The sequence below is a fragment of the Harpia harpyja genome, chromosome 12 (assembly GCF_026419915.1).
Source record: "Harpia harpyja isolate bHarHar1 chromosome 12, bHarHar1 primary haplotype, whole genome shotgun sequence".
In the NCBI taxonomy this organism is placed as follows: Eukaryota; Metazoa; Chordata; class Aves; order Accipitriformes; family Accipitridae; genus Harpia; species Harpia harpyja.
The window spans coordinates 4,799,787-4,817,424 of NC_068951.1; the positions used below are offsets into that span (position 1 = coordinate 4,799,787).

At 46.9% G+C, this 17,638-nt stretch overlaps 2 protein-coding genes across 2 annotated transcripts in view; both read left to right on the forward strand.

Moving 5' to 3' along the window:
- Positions 1–17,638, forward strand: part of LHFPL7 (LHFPL tetraspan subfamily member 7) — a 66,097-nt gene that overhangs the window by 17,992 nt on the left and 30,467 nt on the right. The gene's annotated exons all lie outside the window — the stretch shown is intronic.
- ASPA (aspartoacylase) overlaps positions 9,205–17,638 on the forward strand; it is a 57,307-nt gene continuing 48,873 nt past the window's right edge. Inside the window, exon 1 of the mRNA XM_052803113.1 lies at positions 9,205–9,450. The gene's annotated coding sequence lies outside the window, so the exon portion shown is untranslated. The remainder of the gene's footprint in view (positions 9,451–17,638) is intronic.

The following is a 17,638-nucleotide window of genomic DNA, read 5'->3' on the forward strand; positions in this document are numbered from 1 at the left end:
GTTGCCATAAAGCTGTTACCAGTCATTTACAAAGGTCCTCCAAAACTGCAAGATTTGGCTAAGCAAGAGGAGAAGCGCCAAAAATAAAGCAAAGTCTAGCCTTGATGCAAGGCATTTGGGCATGAAAGTAAAAAACAGCAGCATAAAGCCTGAACCCGGCGATGGATCCAGCTCCTGAGTCACAAGGGCAGCTCTTCTGTTTTCTCCTTGTCTTTCTCTGGAAAGAGCAATCCTCCCATCACAGCTGGCAGTAATTGCATGATCCTTGTCACTGCTCAGGTCCTCATTGCCATCTTCACCCTCTCCCCTCCACATTTCACATCTCGTCCTTGCAATAGGGACAGCGACCAACGACATCTGAAGCCCTGGTTCCTTCCCTGGTGCAAGGCTTTTTCCCCCTGCTTTCTTTAATTATATTAGCAAAGTCGAAAAACTGCCTTTGGCACATTATTATTCTGTCAGTGAACTCTCACTAATTCCTGACACAACTAATAAATATCTGATAGTAGGAGCCCACTGCCGGGGCGCTGGAGAGGGGGTTCTGTCGCAGCCCAGCCCAAGAGGTGCTTCACTCCGGAGCCAATATTGCTTATGCCTCGCTTACATGTGCTCTCATTTTTTTCACTCACACTGATGCAAATCCTCTTTTGCTGCATTTTTTGCCAATTTTCTCCAGAATTCAGCTCAGTATAAGCTGTCAACATCCTGGGCCTCAGGCCAGTGTGTCCTGCAGAGGGACTGCTCCGAACCCTGCAGAGATGCTGGGCACCCGCGCCAAAGCCCAGATGATGTTATTCTACCAGTCTCTGCCTGTTTAAGAATCTGATGAACTCCCATGTTAAAAACAACAACTGACTTTTTTTCCATCTACCTTCCAACTGGGAGGTGTCACCTGGGAGGACGTTGCAGGGAAGCAAAATGAACTTGCCAGATCTGCAGATCGACGAGCATGAAAGTGGAACCACAAACATAGACTTAACTTCAGCCTTTCACTGGAGGAAATTTTCACTTCTGCTGAAACAGTAATTTCTCCATGCTCACTTCGGTGCATGCGTTCGAGTGACAGATCATCTTGGTTCGACAGCCATTTCGAGATTTTACTTCCAAAACCTAAAACCTTCAGCGGAGAGCCAGACCATTAAACTTAGCAGTAAAAGGGAGAGGGGCTGGCAGCTTTCCTAACGGCCAGGCTCCCTGCCACAGATTAGGCGCAGATTAGCCTTCCCCAGGGTTTAAGCTCATTTCATACAAGGTGCAGAGCTGCTGAAGGAGAAGCGGCCAGACCCTGGCTGCGCTGTACAGCAGCTGAGCCCCGCTTCACCCTCAGTGAGAGAAGTTAGGGATTCATTTCCATCTGACATTTGGACAGTTGTCTTTCTTCTGCTTAGTTCTCAAACTGTGCTTTGATTTTCTCCAGGTATGGCTTTGCCATTTGGCACATGCCTGCTGACTTGGTGCCTTTTCCCTCCCGTCAGGCCAGGGACACGGCAGTAGCAGTATGCCTGGGCTAATGCTGGGAGTAGTGTATTTCTCAGTAGCCTCATTTAGCGAATAAACCAGCCATGTCCTTTCATTGGTTTCTTGGAGAGGGGAAATACATTTCCAGTGGCATCAGTGACAGAAGCAATATCCTTTCATTGCTATCATTGGAAAAGAGCAGTTTTATACTGCAAGAAAGAACTAGTTCACTTGTACAAAACATATTTTCTGTTCCCTTAAACCTGGGGAAATCCTTGTCTGATTAATATGTGGCCAAATTGCTTCTCTTTCAACAGTTCTCCTAGGGATTTGAGTTTAGACCAGTTATTGCACTTGGATGCAGTAACAGTCCATAAAAAGTATATTTTGTAAATAATAACAGTGCTTTGTAATAAATGGGAACAACAAATAACAAGTGCCACTGAGGCTCCAAAGCTGCTGCCCCTGAGGAAATACAAGCCAGCCCCAAGGACCCCAGCACTGTGCCAGAGCCATGTGTTTCAGATGGGAAAACCCATACTTAGTTTTAGAGGGAATTTGCTTCCCTTTGCCTGTGACTCTCTGTTCAGTTTACAGGCAGTTGTTCCTTCTTCTACAACGCAGGACATTTACTCTCATTCTAACATTTTCAAGGTACCAGTGTGGAGCTCAGGGGTGTCACTGGAGGGCTCTTCAAGCCATACCTTTCCAAGCAGGCTCCCTCACATGAGATTTTGGGGAGGGAGGGCTTTGATTATGGTTCACCTTTCGTGGAGCTTAACCATGCTTGTTGGTTGTTGCAGGAGAGAACCACTGCATGAGAGGGTCCTTCTTCCCTTGCAAGTTCAGGTTGCCTGTACCACAGCCAGGACATCATAAACCTGATCCTGCAAAGCTTCAGAGCATTTATCATTTAATAGCTGTCATTAGTGGCTGCCCAGCCTGCTTGTTGCATGCCCACAGTGCTGGGAAGAAGCATGTCTCCTTATCTCCTTGCTATGTGATTATGTGCTTCGGCTGATGTTTCTCATCATAAACAGTTTGACTTTTCCCTTTTTTCCCCCTGGCTTGGCTCATGTTTGTATCTGCTGTTGCTGGGAAGATGAAGACAGACCCTTGCAAACCCCCTCCAGGGCCACCTGAATATCCTCCCTTGCTGTGGGGAATGGAGCTCCTAGCTGAATTTCATGCATCCTGAAGCAATTGTGTAGAGGTCACATCATCTTTATTAACTCATCCATCTGGACCGAGTGTATAGTGTAACGCAGAGAAAAAAAAACCCTCCCCATCCTCTCTGGTGCTAATAGGGAGCTCAGGACTGTCAGGGGCAGTTTGCAGTTCAGTCTGCTCAAGAGAAGGATGCATGCATTTCAGGGAGCTTTGGTGAACCTCAGCATCCAGCCCTCTCTGTCTGTCAATGTTGGAAGTTTTTGGCCTCTTATGATGTGCTAAACCAATATTAGCAGCATGGAAGACAGTCTCTGGCCTTGGTGTCAGACATAAATGTTTGCTGGGCCGGTTGGATCCCGGCTGTAATTTAACAGGCATCTGAACATGGGGACAAGGACCTGTCAGGACACAGAGCAGGGCAGTTTATAGCGAAGAGAGCAGCATGTACACCCGTCTGCCAGCAGCAACCTGCTGCCCCAAAACCTGAAGGTTGATATCAGTTTAGGGTGAAGCAGTGAGCCCCCAAATGCCTCAAAATCTGTTTTCCTGTGATTAGATGAAGCTCATGCTATCTGTAGATCCACCTGGGAAGTCATTAAGAGGCCTTGCTGTTGCCGTACAGCAGAGATGTGTTGGCCTAGCCTTGGTGAGCAAGGTGATAAATCTGGGCTGCAGCTGCTTACTGTCCTTTGAGTGGCAAATTGCCCAGGCAGTTAAAAACGGCTGTGTTCATGCATTAGCTGGTCCTGCTTTAAGAGAAGGCATGCACAGAGATAGGATTTCCCTGAGAAAGGAGCTCTGAAGGTCTGACAACATGGGTCTTTCCAACACCCAACCAGCAGGGTCCCGGCTGCCTGGGTCAGACCCTTTGGTGGAATGCGGGGCATTTCAGTCCTGCTTTGCTTGCTCTAGATGAGCATTTGGTTTTAGTAGCCTGAATAACTGGCAGGCGGTGCTGGGTGAGCTGGGGAGCCAGCCCTGAGATCGGACCTGTGAGCGGTGGCTCTGGGCCAGATCCCGCTTCCTTTTTGCACAGTCTGATAATGCAGGTAGTCTGGCGGAGGTCTCCATCCTTGTGTGGGCACATAGCACAGCTCCCAAGTGAGTGCTGGTTCAGAAATGTTTTGCTCTGCCTTCCTGTCTGACTCTATGCTGAGTCGAATTTCTTTGCTGATAAGGAACAGATCTGCTAGGAGGAGAAATTTACCCTGCACTGACTGTAAACACAGATGGAAACATGGTGAAGCCCTTTTCAAAATCAAGGGAATAAATCTGTTTAAAAGACTGAACATCTGGGGCAGTGAAAGAGCAGGTGGAGAACTAACCCAGGAAAGGACAGTGGTGCTAAGGGGTGGCTGTCTGGAGAGAGGGCACAAACTGTAGGAGAGTGGAAGTGTCTAAAGTGGGGAAATTACCCCAGAGAGCAAGAGAAGGCTCCAGAAAGGTTACCTTTTTGGATCTTTTTTAAAGACTCCTTTATTTTTTTGAGTCCTGTGAGTTGTATCCCAGGCACTTTAGATGGAGCAAGTTGGTAGGCTTTTCCTCTGAACTGATCTCATCTGACCTTTCCAAGGCAGCACGCGAGGGATGCAGCCCCATGTCTCCTCCAGCTGCTGGGATAAGTAGGATTTTGCTCCCTGGTTAGGCAGCAATCACTGTGCTGCAGAAGCTGCTCTGTGCATTGCCCTGGAAGGGCAGACCTGGCATGTTCACACCACTGGGAATCAGCTTCATGCTGATGGTTTGGTCAGCTCTTCTGGTCCAAGCCAGCACATTTTTTATGCTCCACAATAAGAGCGCTTCTGGACAAAGGCCCTGGTCCTGCAGGGCTTTATTCACTAGCCTAACCAAAAAGCTAAAAACATGGATAAGCCTTGGATGGCTGAGGAAATGTTAAATCGTGTTTCCCTCCCAGCCATAACCTTGGCAGAAGCACAGCTCTGGCTGCTAAAGCCCATAAAATGAACAGCCCCTGTTGCTCCTGATAGGGGTATAAAAATATAATTACTTGAAGAGTGACTTACGATTCAGTGAAACAAGGGTCTTCTTTTTGATTGAATTACACAGCAGTATTCCTAGAAGACTGGAAGCAGATGGTGAGCTCTGGCCAGGCATTTAACAGCCTGAGTTACTGCATGGAGGGGATGGAGCCGAGCAAGGCTGCAACATGCCGCTCCTGCCTTTCTGCTTGCCTTGGGTCACCATCATGGTGTATTCCTTGGGAAAGGAGAGGCTGGAGGATGGGGCAGGATGGTTTGCAGCAATGGATGGAGATGTGGACCATGTCCAGTAGCAGAGGGTTTGTTTTGCAGCAGCGACATGCAGCTCAGGTGGCAGGAAAGAAAGGCAAAAATTTTGTTTCTGCAAACCCAGTGCCGCTTTGGTCCCAGGTAAGCACATTGTAATAGCAATCCCAGTGTGTGTTGTGTCAGGACCCCACGGACCTGGGAGGTGGCAACTGCCCTCCAGTCATGCAGGAGAGCTCCCCATCCCTCCGGGCCCAGGAGGAGGATGGACGAAGGCAGACGGTCCCCTGGGTTGGGGTGGAATGAACGCCACCGTATAATTTCTGCCTCGCTGCTCCTCCTGCCCCCATATATCTTGAGCACATCAATAAGATCAAACAGACTATTAGCAGCATGTCGTGTTATCAGCCATGGATGTGTGTGCAGTGCATTAGGCAGCCATGCAGCCTGCATTTTATGAAGTGAGCCGCTCACACCACTGCTGGGGTTGCAGTGATTATCACATCCCCTCACAGCTGGGTGATACTACGGCTTTTATGAGCTACCCTAAATCAAAGGCCCTCTCTTTTTAAAGATAAATTAACAATTCTTTCTCTTCCTTTTTTTTTAACGGCAGAACAGCCAGCTGATTACTAGGTGAGACACAAATCTTGTTGCTGAGTTGTGCCTACTGCATTGTCTTTTTGATTATTTTTATCAAATAAGCAAATGTTCTTTTGGATCTCTGAAGTCCTTACGAGGGAGACTCATTTTCTGCTACTGTGATCTCTTTGTCACGGGTGGGTGATGTATGAAAAGGAATTGCAAATAGCTGTTTACAGCAAGCAAAGTCACGGAACAGCCCACTTTAATTTCTGCTATCTGTCGGAGACTGTTGTTGGTGATGGTCAAAATTAATTAAGCAGGAAGGAAGAGAGCAGGGAGGCAGTATGCATCCAGTTCTGACATTGAAATATTAATGGTGAGCTAATCAAGAAAGAGTATCTATGAATATCTAATCAGCTTACAGTTTGCATTTTTACTGATGCAGTGAACTTCTGGGCAACAGCCCTTTACAGGAGGTGTCGGGAGCGGAGGTGTCAGGAACGGAGGTGGGCTGCCTGCTGCTTGATCACTCTATCTGGGAATAAACAAAGAGCTCTTGCCTGTGTCAGGGGCTGAGGCACGTTTGCCTTTTGTACCTCACAGCCCTGCTGCCACTGGATGCTGCCGTATCCTTCCCACTGTCGCCTACAGCAGCCATGTCAGAGGGCTCAGCCCACGGCATCCCCGGTGCTGTGTTCCTTCCTCCCCAGTGCTAGAGGGCACTTGGAGAGCTCAGCTCCTCCAGGACTGAGCTGCAGCATCTGTCTACATCCAGGCATTGGGCAAAAGCTCAAAATGGCATAGCCTTGAATGCAGGACCTCACCCTCTCGGTCCATGCCCGGTGCAGGGCACCCCACGGGAGGCAGCAGGCTGTGTTCCTGTCTCTCCTGTCAGTGTGTGACTGGTCTTTCCAAGTCGAGTTTCCAAGCTGTTTGGGGCGAAACAGAAGGTGATGGTTGTGCTGCAGGGCCAGGGTGCACTGCAGACCCCCCATGCACAGCACCTGCTCCGGGCACAATGGCCGCAGCGGGGGCTCGGCCGTTTTTGCCGACCCACCACACAAGGAGGGGAAAATAGGAGGAAACAATCCCATGGCAAAGCTGGGCTGATTCTAATCAAAGTCACAAAAGTAAATGTCACCTTTGGGTGCCAGGAGGAGTCAAGCGGCATTTCTCTCTTCAACGTCAGCGTAATGAGGGCTGTGGCTTTGGAGATTGGTATTGCTGTGTTTCTGCAAACAGTTCCCTCCTCTAACCTCTTGGAAATTGGATTTTGTGGGGCTGAGCAGTTTGTGTGGAGCAGATAGCAGTGGGACTGATAAGCAGAAACCTGTTTACACACTCACTCGTATCGAATGCTACAATTGGGCAGGGGACTGCCTGGATTTTTTATTTTTTTTTAACACTATCAAATGTAATCCTTGTGGCTGAATGTCTTGTTGCTGCTTAACAGGGAGAAATCTGAACTGGGCAGTTTTAATGGGTAACAAATGTGAAAATAACTTCATGTGAAGCAAAAGGATAAAGGTAATAAGTAAATCTTAAATGATAATAAAGAAAAATTGAGTGGCGATCAGTAGCAAATAGCATACCTACACTCTTCTGTGTGAGGTGGTACTTCACATATTGCCAAGTTAGTAGGAACTGGACACAACCCCAAATGCAGAAAGGAGAGAGTCCTGGCATGTCGCTCTGACAGCAACAGGGACTTTCTGGGAAAGGAAAATGGAAAGCAGATGGTATCAGTTAAGAATAGCAGGAAGGTACCAGGGATGTCCAGGAAAGTGGTGGAGCCCAGTGGCTGCATCTGTCCCCCGTGGTCTGCGGAAGTGAGAAACCCCCTTGCTGCGGGTGCGTGGGTGCCGCGATGCCCAGCTCCAGTTCCTGGGGGCTGATGGTGGAGTGAGCAGCAGGGACTTCTCCAGGAGGAGCTCTCTGAAACGTGCTTCTTTCTGTTGCTCCAATATAACCCAAATCTGTCAGCCTTTAGGGCTTGCTGTGAAGGTCATCTGTGAGCAACGCTAATTATTTCAAGCAAAGCAGCAGGCTAATGCCACTAACCTGCTCCCGGGAACTGAGCTCTGCCCTGTGCCTTGGCTGTGTAGCTGCACACAAACTGCAGGGAATTACGGATGCACGGGGGTATATGTTAAGCCCACAGTTATAAACAGATCCTACTGGCATGTACCTTGAGCATGGAGAAGAAAACACACATTCTTCATAGCTGATTCATTCAGTTGTCATGAAAATGCTGTTCAAGCCAAAAGGTAGTATCTCTTCTTTCTGCTGTTTAATTTTCTTTAATCTGCTCTTGACATTTATTGAAAGACGTGTTTTATGCACATCAAAGCCAAAGATTTCAAAACATCACATGAAAAAAAATTTAAGGTCAGTCCAAGGGAGGATATGGTAGCAAACATGAGATGAAAGACTCTAGTTTCTGCAAGGAAGGTCTGTGCAAAACGAGAGGTCACACTGATCTGTGGTCCAAGGGCGCTTCATATGCACCTCTGAGAGTAGCTGCAAGTGGTGAGCTTTGTATGTTGTGACACCTTTAGCAATTTAAGTAAGGCTGTCCTTGATATGAACAGGTTTAAATGTAAAAGATGGCTTAATACATAACTTCTCAGGACCCTCTTCACGTGGGTGAAGAATTTCCCACGGCTCTGCCCAATGTTGGCCCAACTTGCTTTGCCTGGGGCAGCGCTCACAGGGCTGCAGGCAGAGCTGAGCCATCCTTTGCATTCACTCTCCATAAGTGAGTGTTGCTGCTTCTCACACGATTAAATGAGCCAAAGCACTTGACAAACTGAATGAGCTGCTGATAGTGAATCCAGTGGAGGGGCCAATCCTGCAAGATGCCTCCAGATGCATTGAGCATCCCGAATGCCAAAACTGAAGAAGGAGAAATGTGAAAGATCCCCAGAAAGCTTCTGCATTTAGTTCATTTTACATGGGTAGAGGTAACAAGCTGACACAGGTTAATTTATAGCTCAGTTGTATGCTGATTGCAAAGTACACATTTCCAGCCAGCAATCATTAGTAAATCACTTTCCCACCGGTTCTCTTGGCATATAAAAGAAATTTCTCCCTTCCTGACATTTAAAAAAAATCCTAATAAGTTATACACTCCATGACTTTATAGCACTTTTAATATTTAAAAGAAGGCTAGAATCTATAACCTCAACCTTTAACAAATGTACAGTAACGCAATAACAAATTTCCCTCGAACAGCTGCTATCTCGGTACCAACTGGCACGAAGAGGAGGGAAGTAATTGGCTTGTTTTCAGATAATTACCATAATTGTAGTGACACCATTTGGATCACATCTAACTGCATTCCTGCTGCAAGTTGGATAATTTAATAATTGGCAGAATTTAGACTGACAGTAAAGGTAAAGTCAGCATATGGTGGGGAAATCAGCAGGCACCTCCCTGCGTTGCTGGTACAGGCTCTGCTGCTCTTGCTGTGAAGTTTGTCAAGATCTTTAGATTTTGCTGCTTTTCTTAAGCCCTGCGACATCTTTGCTCCTTTTCTGATACTTGACCTGATGAGACCACATTTTGCACCTTTTGAACCTTTTGATTTGAGATAAATCACTTCGGTTCAGTCCTACCCAAATTACTACTTTCTTTGTGCACTGAGTATTTTTAGCTGTCCTAGTTCTGCTGGGGGCTTGTCAGAGCTCTGCACTGAAAGTGGATTAAACTGCAGTCAGGTGCTTACAGACAGCAGCCAAACGCCTTTCCGGGAGGTTGAACCCAGGTCCTCTGGAGCAGGGCTCATTCCCCTGGCCGAGCCCTGCCAAGCTGCAGGGGCAGCGGGGAGCAGAGCGTGTTGGGCTCGGCATGATGCACTGGAGGGAACTTGTCCCCTTTGTGTCTTCTTGTGCTTGCTGCTTGTGGCCAGCGTGAAGGGGACTCAGCATCTCCTGTGCCTCCAGGCCTGACAGCTGCCCAGCCAGAGTCCCAGGAGCAGTGGGGCTGCGAGGTAAGGCTAGGAGGTGGCTGAGGCTACTGGGGAAAGACAAGAAGGTTTTATCAGATCGGCTGGGCATTTTTGCCAGGGAGTTGCAAAATGGAGCAGAGCGCTGAGCTGGTGCCTTGCAGGGTTGGTATGAGTACCAAGAGCTTTCCTGCAGTGCCTATCCATGGCCTTGCCCTGCCTCCATTTCTGCTTTGCAGTGCAGAGGTGAAGACACCTGACAGCAATACTGACAGTGCCTACGGAGAGGGGTCTGCTGGAGCTTTTTCAGTCCCCAAATGAGAGAGACACTTAGGGCGCATTTGCTTATTTTGCTTCATGCCCCTGCTCCTCCCTGTGGCTCTTCTGCTTTTCCTGGGCTGAACCCAGCACCTCCGTCAGATGACAGAGAGGTCAAGCAGGCTGTGCCAGACCTGCAGGGCGAGCAGAGTTAATGTCCATTGGGGCAAAGCAGAGTGCTTCCCACCCGTACCAGTTACTGGCAGAGCTGTGCTCTGCCACGATTCGGGCTGAACCAGGCCTTCCATCCCACATGTATTTTTGATGGGTCCCAACGGGTGAGGTGACTGCTGATGCACTAGCTGTAAGTCTGCGATGCAACCTATGCCTGGGGGTCTGGGGGGTGCCCAGCTCATCACACGCTGGGGAGAACTTTGGCACAGAGCAGGCAAAGCGCTCATCTCTGTAATAAACCTGTCTGCCAAGATGAGGTTGACGGCTCTATCCTAGCCTCCGGTACCTGGGCATACATACAACACTGGCACAGGAGGGAAGGGAAGGTGGATGACTAAAAAGCAAATCCCATCTCTGTCTCCCCAGGCTGTGGAGGGTGGTCTCTGATGTAGTGGTGGGAAGGTTTGCAATGCTGGGGCTGTTTGCCTGGGAGCGGCTGGCTGATCTCCACACAATCCCATCTCCCTGCCCCTCACACAGAAACTGCAGGGTAACTGTTTCCTTGCAGCATTCCCTCCCCCTCTATGATTTATTGCTGCCAGGAGGCTGCGCATGTGGAGGTGGCATAAATCTCACCCAAAAGAGAGAGAAGGAGAAAATTTGCATTCGCTGCCTCGCTGGCATATTGAATGCAGCTTTCCAGTTCACTGCTGAAACCCTGAGCAGGTCCCAGGCAGGAGGCTGAGGCACTTCCCTCCGTATAAAACAGGGCCAGCACTGGGGGCTTCCATCCCCGCCAGAGGAGGCTCCCACAGCCGCAAGGACCAGCTCCCCCACTCAGCCCAATTACCCCTAGATTAATTTCAGTCCACTCCTATTTATATTCCATGGTGTCAGCCTACATAATTCTGTAGTGTTTGCAGGCTTCAAGCATTCACTGTGCTCCCCTCTACTGATCTGCCAAAAACCACAAACCCTTTTAATAGCTTTTTCTCATTCAGACCTTCCGATTCTCCTAGTCATTTCTGCTGTGTCTCACCCACCTCCCTCCAAGTTGCTTACATCCTCCTGTGCAATGCCTCCAAAGCACACCCTGGGCTGATGGTCAGTGTGCTGGAGTTAAAATCCTGCAAGCTGCTACTGGAAAGGAGACTACAGAAAGCAATTAGGGAGATTATAGTCAGCCCATGGTCATGCTGCTGCAATGGTCTGGATGTCCTGTCACGAGCAGCCAGCCTGGACTAAGAGGCTTTCAAATAACAGAGCATGAGCAAAGAGAAAAGCCTGGCAATTGTTGTCTCTGAGATTACATTTTAACTGGAAGTCCATCAGTTTTTTCATATGTCGACAGTAAACTGGATACAAGGCAAGCCAAGAAATGCAAGAGAGCAAGGAGAAAGCAAGGTGGATACAACACATTAATCAGAGGCAAAAGTTGGAGGCAGTCTGCAAACCTCTGCTTCTGCACGGGCTGATGGCTGTAAATACCATATTGAAGCAATGGAGGAAGTAAAGAATTAATTACAGTTCTGAGACCCAATCCCACTTCCAGCCACAGGCAGCATTTATTAAGATCTCACTGAGGCGGGAAAGATTGAACAAGGGACTCGGGGGACTACGAAGGGGAAAAGAATTAATCAGTTTGTCTCAGGAGACTGGAGAAGTCAGATTAAATAAAAACTGGAAGTGAAATGAAGGGATGAACAAGGTGGTTGGAAATCTGGACCTGTTTGAAGGAGAAACTCTGGAGTCCCAGCTGGGAGCAGTCCCAGGGGCTCTAGTCCCCCACTACAGAAGCCAGCGAGCTTTGGGGAGAAAGGCTGAAAGTTTGCCTTCACTTCTTTAATAGGTTTAGAAGTGTCGCATTTAGGCCTCTTTCTTCCTTTGTGTGGCAGAAGGAGGCCACGCAAGGTGCCCCCAGCTCTCCCACCTCTGATCCTTGCTCCAATGCATCAGAAAAGTGCCCAGGTCCCCCATGCCCCAGTGTCACTGGGACCTGAGAGCTGTTCCCCAGCCTGCCAAAATTCCCTGGTAGCCAAGGGGGGGCAGGAAGGGAAGCTGAACCCAGCTGAAGGAATAGATGTCCAAATCCCACATCCCACAATCGACACCCTAAAGGGAGAGTCTTTGTCCCTGTCCGTTGTCAGCCCGGTGTTTTCCATCACAATAACATTCAATTATTTCTCTTCTAAAGTGTACAACATTTTCTTCCCTCTTTTGTGTTGTTGCTTTTCTGCCTGTCCTCTGGGAAAGGTCACTGGGCTTCCACATTCCTGCTGTGTAATGAGCTGTGACAAACGCTGCTGATGGTGACCAGTGCTGGGGTCAAAGAGTTTTAGTGGGTGTTGAACACCAACATCGGGGGACCGGGGGAGCCTGTTCCCAGCTTGTGAATGGGTGTTGCATTGCCAAGCTCCTTCCCCTCCACGCAGCTCAGTGGCAGAAACTTCATGGCAACCAGATTAGAGATTTTTGTCTTGTTCTTCCCCTTCAAAAATCCCAAACCTAACATACAGCCGTAAATAAAAACTTCTTATGTCATCAAAGTAAACAGTGAATGGGGGAACACACTTTCTCCTCCTTAATAAGTCTTCATCTTCAGGAAACAGGAAAGCATTCCTATTTTGCTGGCATATCCAGAAATAGGCTCTTTTGAGAAAGCCCTTATGGAAATGCAAAGTGCATATCCCAGAGGAATGTTTCTTCAAACCCCAACAGCATTGATTCAGAAGAGAGACACCAAAGCCCTCCTTGTTGTTGGCTGTAACAGAAACACTTTGCAATAAAACTGCTATAGAGAAAGTTCCTGACTTTATCATATCAGTCTCTTTCACAGAATTATGGCTCTGTGCCTATTTTTTTAGCAAGCTTCCAGGTTACTGGAAATGACTGGTTATAGTAAAGCACAGGAAACAGCAAAGCAGGTTGCAAGGAAAAGAGGCTATATTAACAGCTGCATTGGCTAATAACCCTTAGGATATCAGAAAGCTTCATAGCAGGATGGGTTTTCTTCCCCTGCATTATGCCAAAGAACAGTCAGAAAAAAGGTATGTTCTGCTGATTCTATAGTGGTATTTCCTAGCAAAACCACTAAATACAGTTTGGTATGTTAGCTGGAGTTTAATATGCACAAATGGTGGTAGGGAGGGGTGTGCGCTATATTACAGCTAATGTTTTTTGAAACCTGGCGCTTAAAAGCTGTATGTGCACGTAATGCATCTCTACCATCCTAACTCTCTGATGTCCAACAGTGGTACAGCAGTGACTAAACCTGGTCACTCTGACCCTGAGCACTAGCACCTGGCTGTGTGGTGTCAGCCCCTTTCCCTGAAGGCAGAGCTGACCTCAGATTTAAGGTGAACGAACCACCAAGCCACAGCTGCAGGCAAGACTTAAAATAAAAATTAAAAATAAAAATTTATGTTTCCCAACACATGCATCATTTTTCAAACAGAAACCAAAGAACTGAATGTGACACTGGCACAGAAATACATTCTTCTTCAGAAAACTAATGAAAAGGATGTTCGCTTGGGGGTACAGATAAGACAGTAAATTATTTCTACTTTCTTTACTACTAGATTGGAGGTAGAACCTGAAAGCCGGAGGGAGAAGAGCCTCCCTGAACTGCCTCTGCTTCCCAGGGTTCCACAAGGCCCCAGTTTCAGTCTTTGGGGTGTACAGACCCAATTGCACCCATCTGCTTTTTTTGCAGTTGGTGCTGCCCAGCGATACCTCACACGTACACTGAGATGACCATTAACTAACCAAGAAAAGACAGAATCTTCCCGTCACTCTCCAGTCAGGCTTTTCAAATGTGGTGGTGAAAGACTTGATGCATGTCACTTTAATGCCCCTAGGGTTTATTGATGGATCCCAAAATTAGATCAGCAGACCCCAGCAGGCTCAGAAGTCTAGCTAGGCTTGTTACTTTAATGAAACGCTAATTGCTGCTTCTGCAGTCTAAAAAAGTGCCTTTGGTCCTGCAGCAGCTTCAGTTAAGCAGTGTTAATTGCCAAAGCTAATTATGTTGCTGTTGCTCCTAGATACTGGTTCAGGTTAGGTCTATAAACAATAAAAACAGTAGCCAAACCACTGTAGCCTAGCTGGTATGTGACCTGTGCAAGGCTGCGGCTCTGTACAGCGCTGGCTGAAGGCATCTCTCTGCTCTTGATGCTTTCTGTGCACAACCAGGCACAGGCTAGGTGCTTTGCAGGCAATAAGGGCTACATCCTGAGCTGATGCTGCCCACTCTACACAGGAAAGGACCAGGGAGGTGACAACTTCTAGACAAGAGACCTCACAGCAAATCTTCTTGCTAAAATTTTTAGGATTTCAGTTTTGAGAGAAAATACTGAAAAAAAGTTTGCCTTTCCTGCATTCCATAGGTGCAGGTTTTATTCATCTCTTTAAACAGCTATCCTGAAATTTCTTCTGTGTTGCAATTAGTGGAAAGCAAGAAGCAAACAGAAGATTTGGGGTTCCCCTTCCCCAAGGAAAAAACCCTCCAAATGCCTTTTTGGTTGTACATCCCACATCCATTTCATCGATGAAATTCCCCGCTGAAAAGGTGCATTACACCAATTAAACCACAAGAACCTTCTAAGATGTTTCTCAAAAACAAGCTTACTGTTAGGATGAAATATTTACTGGTTAGAACAGCCTTGTATAATTGCTCCGAAGGGGTTACGCTTTACCAGGCCCCTCGGAAACCACTGCTTTGGGACTGGAGGCAGAAGCAGCCTGGCGTTGGCAGCTGTGCTGCCATTGCAAAAACCAGCATGAATCTTCACCAGGAGGCAAGCGGCTCAGAGCTGATGGCCAAACAGGAGCAGCCTGGGAGAGCCACAAGGAAGGAAATTTCTCTTGAGCTTGGCCATGCTGCCTTACCACTCACTGTCCTCCTTGGTGCCGGAAAGAAGCAAAACAAAGAGGGCAATGCTATAGGTTATTATTCTGGAGAGGACTTTACAGAATCCTGCTTAGGGAACATGTGGTAAAATAGATTTTATCACACATCCAATTAACAGCTGAGTTACGGGACTCAAGTGAAATAAAGGGCAGTGAATCTCCGAGACTCTATTTACATGATTTATTAGAATATGGCTGTCTGCAGGAGCAGGCAGCAGCAGTTATGTTTAATTTATGAGGACACGAGGGGGAAAGGGCTCAGCTACCAAGCTGTTGGGGGGTTCCTACCCCAGCAGTGCAAAAATTCTCCTACAACAAAGGCACTAACAGCCCCCCTTGCACCAGTATTGCTGGCTGTTCATGGGATGGAACTAAATGGCATGTCAGACACGCCTTGCCAACTGGGCTTGGCAGAACTGCTGGTGGAAAAGCACCATTCATTTCCTCTGGCTAGTTTCAAGGTTTATGCTGAGGGAAGAGCCAAAACTTAGAGATCCAGAGGGAAAAAATAGATGAATTCCCAGCCTTGCAGCTGAACTACCAGCAAGGGGCAATGCATGTAGTGGGAGTTTTTGCAGCAAGCATGAAGAAGGTGAAACAGGAATCCTCTCATCTCTGTTTCTGAAACTTCCCATTTTAAGCATCTTCCAGGCCAGAAAAGGATATCTGAGCTGACAGCCTTGGAAGAGCTCCACCATTTGATGTTTGTGTGTTTGTAGAGGAAGCACAGAAGGATTTTCAGTGACAGATGAAATCTGCAGTCCTTCTAACGCACCAGTTAAAGTGATTTTGCCTCTTGAAAGCCAAACTGTAAGGTTTCTATCAAAGACATGTTTGATACCAGGAAACTAAGTATTATCAGAAAAATAAAGAGTGTCCATAGTTTTCTCACATTGCAATCAGTATTAGTACAAAATAGTTGCTTTCCCTGTATTGCATAGCAATGCATGGTAGTCAGACCAGCTGCTGTTTTAATTTTTTTTTCCTTTCTTTATTTTTTTCAGAAGCAGCTGATGTACAGTGGTAGGAAAATACAACCACAAATAATATGACTGTCTATAAATGCTTGTTCTCAAGAAAAGTGTTTATGTTTTTTTTAAGCACTTCAATGGTGTTCTGAAGATCTGTTAAGAAGAGAGGCTCTGATGCCCTGTTGTATAACTATCACAAAATTGGGTGCTCCAGAGGGAAGGAGCCTAATTAGGTTTATTATTTATTGCTAGAGCAGCCTTAGATTTGGCAAATCTCCTCCCAGCAAGACTGTGTTCAGTTCTGGCATATGTTGTTTGGATCCATAATTTGAACTTAAAAGCTAAAAGTACTTTTTTCTAATGGGTAGATGTAAGCTTTCTTCCAAATCTCTGTAGGAGGTGGAAGGCTCTCCCGGGGGGGTTGCCTTTTTCTGTTAAGTGTTTCTCTAATGGGTTCGGTGAGAAGCAGTACTGACACATAGCAGCAGAAGGATCAGAAATCAGCCTTACAGTTGCAATTCAAAGCTTCTGTTCCCAACCACCTTCTCAGCTTTTCTGTTCACCTTATTAACTCAGTCTGATCTCTCATAAGAACACCAGAGACCTCTCTTGCTTGTTTCCAAAAGCTGACTTAATAACATTTTTTAATGCCTATAAATACAGTTAAAATATAATTTGCAGAAAGAGCCATCCATCAGAAATTTCGTTTTCTACTGTCAAATAGAGTGCCAGGGACACTGACAGAGTGCTTGGAAGGTGAACTTCAAATGGGACCAAGTTTTAACAGAGTCATCTACCTAACATACAGCCACACAAGTATCTCCAAGCTTTGCTATTCCTCAGTGACTGCTAACGCAGCTCTGAGAGGCACCTGAAACATGACACATAAGACAACTGAGCTGTATGGGGAGTTCTAGCCAATTGCTCTTGCTGTCAAAGATGTTGTGATCTCTCATACCCCAATTTAGGGAGCACAAGAGAAATAGCAGGCAACATGGTTTTAAATGAAGCGCAAGAAAAATGTTAGATAAATGCATCAGTAGTTAAGTCTCTGCAACAGAAAGCTGCTGTGATGTTTTTCCAACAATATTTCATCCAGTTCCTAGGTTTAAGACAATAAGCACTATAGTTCATAACATGCATGCTCATTTTAATAAGGGATCTGTCTTCCTCTGTAGTGCTTTGGCAGAGACCACACTTACAGCTCCACTGTGCTGAAGTAGCACATGCTCATTTTTTGCTTTTGGGAAGACAGCAGCACACAGTGCTACCCTCAAAATAGAGCAGAGATGGGTATGGTCTGCTTTTGTGCGAGTGGTAATGCTTGAGTTTCACTAGAAAACAGAAGAGAGAATTCAGCCCCTCAGAAACACAGGGTTGTACTAAGAATTAAAACCAGGTCTCCCGAGCCACAGACAATGCTAACCCAACCACTCCTCCTTATTAGAAAGGGTCATTTTTCTCATTTCCCTCATCCAGCTTTGCAATGGCAAGGGAGATGATGCCTGCAAATTTAGCTAAAAGCTTTCAACCACATTCCTATGAGCACCAGTGCAATGCCCGTTGCACACAGGTGGCAAAAAAAGCATTATTTGAAATACGGAAGATTTCAGGGTACAGGACAGAAAATGATTGGTTTAAATTCCTTCCCCAGCTCCCTTCCCTTTGCTAGCCCTTCCAGTAGAGTTCACATAGGTATTGTTGGAGCCACACGAGATGCTGGTCTCCACGCATGACTCCCTGGGGTGCAGGTAGAAACACTGTTGCTGCAGAGTGAGGGCTCAGCAAGGAGCTCCCCTTCCATCCTACCTGACCGAGGCTGCCAGCAGGGAAGCATTAGGGACAAAATGGTTCCTCTGGCTCCTTTTCAAGAGCTTGATTTGGACACAGAGCCCATTTTAACATATTACTTCAGGAAGAAG